Genomic DNA, 5,847 nt, shown 5'->3' with positions numbered 1-5,847 from the left:
GAAGTTTAAGCATTTGGAAAATTATTACTAGGAGTTTGACACATCTACCTGAGCATTTAGGAATTATCACAAATCTGCATCTAGAAAATAGGAGTGAAATAGGCTTTCAACTCCAAATATGTAAAAAAAGAAACATAATCAAGTTATCTCACCAATGGACAACATTTATGTAGTCATAGTATTGTAAACATTTATTATTGATATTACCAAATATTGTGATGTAAATATATGGGGGAAAATTGAGTAAGGGGAAGTATGTGTGTGTGTGTTGTGTGTATTTCTTGGTTTGAGGGAATGTCTGTGTGTATTTTGGATGGGTGGAGATGGACAAGTAAGTCCTCATATCCCATCAGAAAGTCATTGGATATTGTCTAACTATGGATAAATCAATAAATAGAAATATAATAATTATTTTAAAGCATGAACATAAATTTCAGAAGAATCTGCTAAAATGGGTCAAAGTGGCTCTCTTTGTGAAGTGGGGAGGAAGAGGGTACCATTGCACACTGCACACACTTACACACATACACAAACATACATAGATATACAACTATTGGTAAAATTTAGTTTTTAAAACACTATATATTATTTTAATATAAAAATTTTGATTCCTGTTTTCCTTTCTGCAAGGCAGTGATTTCTTGGCTTAATTATATACCGACCATATTTTCAAACATTTCATCATTTCTATATGTATTACTTATCATATGTGCTAATATATAAGTATGTACAAATATATCTAATGCTTAGCTTGTAGGAGAGTTATATGTATCTTTATTATAGCAATTCTCTAAGTCTAGGTCTACTTCTTGGCATATAAGTTATGCTTATAATGATGTTGGGACACCTTCATAGTGCTTAATGCAACCCTGAATTGCTGTGGTAAGTCGGCCATTTTGTTTCTTTTCCATCAGTCTTACTTGTGTCCTATCAACTAAAGTGCAGGAGGAGATTGACTGTGTGGTTGGCAGACACCAGAGCCCCTGCATGCAGGACAGGAGCTTCACAGCATGCATGGATGCTGTGGTACACAACTTCCAGAGACACATTGACATCATCTCCACAAGCATGCCCCTTGCAGTGACCCATGACATTAAATTCAAAAACTACCCCATCCTGAATGTGAGGTTTGTTTCTCATACAGTGACCTCAGCACTCTTGAAGTTCCTGATTTCACAGTATAGTGCCAACCTCTACCAACACAAGATGAGAGAAGAGCAAAAATCATACATGTGGCACCTTGAAGGATATATATAAAGCTTCATATTGAGTTATAGTTTACCACAGATTTTTGTCCCAGAAGGTTTCTCATCCCTCTAATGCATGATCATTATGTTTATTGAGAATTTCTAGTTAGTATGCTGCAAGCTATTCAATTATGTTTAAGCCAGCACATATTATTATAACAAAAAATAAGATAACTCAAAATTCTATTTAGGGGGGAAAATGGTTGTGAGTTTGTTATGGTTGCAAGTGCTGCTGCATCTTCTAGGGAAGAGACAATTGAGAACTTACTAATAAGTAATGGTCCTTGCCTCAATTAGAGATACAGTAAAAGGGTTAGGACTCCAAGTCCACTCTTTTTTCAACAGAAAACACAACTAGGCAAAGAGTTTTCTTTTTCATGTTTGAGTCTGAGGGGAAGAATTATGACACTTGTTTCTCCCATTTAATTAACTAAATGGCAACTAGACTGAGGAATCAGATAGGGATTGCCCATCTCTTCCATCTGCCACATCAGTTTTGTGGACCTGCTTGAAAGGAGCATTGCATCTTCTGAGCTCACACCCGTTCACTCCTCTGCCCAGCAGTACTGTTTGAGCCTAGAGATGCCAGAGCTTGAGGAATGACCCATTCATTCTCTTCTACATGGGACAAGCCAGTAACCAAATATGCAACACTGGCTGGCTGATTTTACCATTCACATCAGTTCGGGAAAAAATTTCAAATTTCATTTACTACATCTTAAAGCCACTAATATACATGTATATATTTGATGCAATTCATTTGGTGGCCAGATCTTCACTTGTACTGAAGAAGTGTTATTTATATTCCTTTATTTATCCCACTTTGTGTGACTAATCATGTACTTTGCAAAAGAAATATCTATGTATTTGATTATGTGGTACCATCCCACAATCCATCTGGAGGATCATAAAATCCATGGTATATACATAAAAACACCTTTTTTAAAAGTTAAAAAATTGGGTTCCAGGGGCTTGAGATAAGGGATTGATTTCTTACACTTTTGTGAAGACAAATATTCATGTTTTATAAGCCAAAGCAGAAAAATAGGAAAAGGGTAAAATTGTTCCCCTACAGACCATTTTGAAATGATTGATAAAAACAACATTGGGGAAGGAAGACTTTCTGTGAGTAGCACAATGGTTATTTGCATTTCAAGTGCCCAGATTATATGCCTTTTCAGATTTTCAGGTTATTTCCCAGCCAGGAAAATGCTTGATCAGAATCACAGTTGCATGCTTAGGGAAGAGGGGTGGAAGGAGTGTCACTTGTGCAGAGAGGAATGTTTCCTCTTTGGCTTTTGTAAGTGAATCAGGTATCACCTTCTGCCAAATGTGTCCTGAAAGTGGAAAACTCCAGTAGGTTTTCAGAAATGTAAGTTACTTGATATAAAAATCCAGAGGACCTCAGAATGAACACTAGCTCTGCTAGTCTAAGCTATTATTTGGGGTAAATTTATTATCCCTTTGAGCCTAAGTTTTCTTATTTCTAAATTGTCGATAATACCTATCTTATTTATCTCTGTAGGATGTGGCAAGAATTAAACCAGGCAACAAATGCAAAATGCAAGCTAAAACTATGAGATGACATTTTCACCCTTTAGGTTGATGAAGACAAAAAAGGAGAAAACATTGTGTTGTGAGGATACGTGGAAATAAGTACTTTTACATACTGCTGGCAGGATTATAAAATAAATCTATTTTATAGGACAATTCGACAACATTTATAAAAATACAAAATGAAACTTCTTATAATGCAAGAGGTCAAAGTCTTGGTACCTACTCCATGTGCAAATGAAGACATGTCCAATTTTTTTTATCACTCTTAATAAAGAAATGTTGCAAACTACCTAAATGTACATCAGTAATGTATTGACACATTCATATAATGCAACACAAATAAGGCAGATGTATATGTGCTAATATCAGCAATATCCAAAACAGTGCTTGTCATTTAGGTAAAAAAAAAAAGAGGAAATATATTTTCCCCCACTTTTGTCCACGACTCTCCTTCCTTAACAGACACCAAATTACCAAGCATATTTGCTAAGTGATTACTTTCATATTTGAAAAAATTTTATGCTTCATATCAGTATAATTATTTTAGATTTAAAAAAAGAGAAATGACTGTCATTCAGTTAACATATATGACAATTCTCCATTAATACTGAAAGTATATTACACAACAGTTTAAGGGAGGCATTGGATATTTTCAAACAGAAAAATGATAATGCTCTACAACTAGAGTTTAAAGCATATTAACATATTTTAAAATTAAGAAATAGACAAAAGTTTTAGTGCTTTTCACAGCTTAATTTTCAATTTATTTAAAAAATTGCCTTCCTACCTACACACAATCTAGACTTTGTAAGTCATAGTTCCCACTAAATGGTCATCATATATGTGACCTGTCAGTGGAACCAAGACTTCTGGAAGCTGAGACTTGACAATTTCAGACTTTGTTGCAAATGGCAAAAAAAAAAAGGATTCTGAATGAATAGTTTTGGTAGGACCATGCAGAGAGAGTATGACATGAGCTGATAGTTGAAAAACCTGATTCAAAAGTTTGTATGTGAAACACACGGATATGTCAAGGAAGTGAGGAAACCAAGTCTATACGTTTGAGGTGCACATGACATAAAGAATAAGTGTTGTAGCTGATGGTATGGCAAAGCAGAGAAGGAAGATAATAAGTAACTTGTGCCCAAAGTCACCTTAAATGTCCTTCTGTTTGGAATGCCCTTTCTGGACAAAACTTTGACCTATTAAATCAGGAACCTAAGGTGGGAAAACATAGTCTCTGCCAATTATTCTTGTAAATGCTTTTACATCACTTCTTACCACATATACAACTGTTATGTGTTTCTAAAGTCTGGAAGAAGGAAAAAAATGGACATTATCTTTGAACAAAAGACATAAGGAGAGGCCAGATAGAGCTATCAGGCAAAAAAATGAGGTGATCAGTGCCAGCAGTTACCATGAGGCAGAGAGCATTAAACCAAGATCAACAAAACTATAAGCCATCATAAAGGCAGCATAGCACACAAAAAAAATTGTTTTCTCTTTACTTTCTCCAGTGAGATCTAGTAATTTCTCATTCTAGCTTTATTTACCTTGTCAGAACCAAGGACCCTCTGTAATATCTGATGATGCCCACAGCACTGTGATGAACAAAAATTGGGAGTAGTCATTTCTGACTTCCATATTGATATCAGGGAAAAGGTAAATTTATGTGTTTCTTGTACATAATATATAAATATGGCCATTTTAAATATATTTTTTATTTAACAAAGGCTATTCCAACTATTACTTATCTATCCCTCTCCAAAAAGAAAAAGAAAATCCATCTACACCATTTGTTTCTCTAATTTCAAAAAGTCAGAAAGATCTCAAAGGTATTTTCTGAAATTCTCTGTACAAAATATATCCCTCATTCTGGAGGCATCTAGCTAATGTGGAAGCAAATAGTTGTGTTGTCACACAATCATGGATGCATGATCCTGGCCACCAGCGTAACTCTGTTAAAAGCCTCAGGGGTGGAAGAGATTCTGGACAGCAAAGATGAGAGTACAAGGTATGTGTCCATCAGCACAGAACTCCCCACCTAACTCAGGTTACAGAAGACCAAGAGGAACAGCCAGTAGGTACCCACCCTGCCCAACAGCACTCACTGTCTGAATGCTGTGCCCTGCTCCAAGACCATCAACAGGAACCACATGGGCTGGGGTAAGAAGAGAAATTTACCTCTCTGCTTCAATGATAATGTCCTACCTGTGATCCATGAAAATGTGTCCAGGCTGAGGTGATGGTCCCCTTCCAGCAGGATCTGGAGATGGATAGGCTGAAGTTGCAAGACACCTTTACCTGAAACATGAATGAGGAGCTTATGACTCCTGAGATGTTTTCAGAAATTCTCTGTGACCACCTTGATTTGAACCCATTCACATTTTTCTCAGCCAGCAGATCCAGTCCAACCCACGGACAGCATCCTAGAGGACCAGTCAAACCAGTTCATCATCATCAAGCTGAAAATCCTGGTGGGAAATATTTCCCTGGTGGACCAGTTGAGTAGGACAATAAATAATATGTGATAAACTTAGAAGATGGAATTTTCCCTACTCTGGATTTTAAAATGTATAAACAAATTGTAACAATATAAATATGGTTACATAAAATAAATATGAAGGGTGTATATATATAATTTTTATATTTATGAATCTATGTGTCTATTACATTTAACATCTAAATATTTAAGTATGTCTTTTCAAAGAACAAAGTATTTCTTCTACATAACAATAATTGCATTTACACTAAAGGAATTATGATCCATTCAATAAAATCAACAGTATACTTGAAAACTGGGTGAAATCTTCAAATGGCAATGTACTTAAAGAAAACAAGTAACAAAAGAAAGGGAACTGTTCCTGATTACAAGATATTAAAGTGAAAAGATAAACAAATTTAATATTTGTTCCTTGGTTGGACACTGAGTTAGAATTAAAAAAACCTTTAAGGAATATTTTATGAGAGTCAGGAAAATTTAAATAAGGCTATGTATTAGATTTTAAAACAACAAACACTGGGGAAGAAGGAAAATATGATT

General features: G+C 35.2%; 1 pseudogene; it reads left to right on the top strand.

Moving 5' to 3' along the window:
• The first annotated feature begins 323 nt into the window (after positions 1-323).
• On the top strand, positions 324-5,335 carry LOC103563729 (SWI/SNF-related matrix-associated actin-dependent regulator of chromatin subfamily B member 1 pseudogene; annotated as a pseudogene).
• The last annotated feature ends 512 nt before the right edge of the window (positions 5,336-5,847 follow it).

The sequence above is a fragment of the Equus przewalskii genome, chromosome 1 (assembly GCF_037783145.1).
Source record: "Equus przewalskii isolate Varuska chromosome 1, EquPr2, whole genome shotgun sequence".
Classification (NCBI taxonomy): Eukaryota; Metazoa; Chordata; class Mammalia; order Perissodactyla; family Equidae; genus Equus; species Equus przewalskii.
This window is presented reverse-complemented; position numbering and strand designations above follow the sequence as displayed.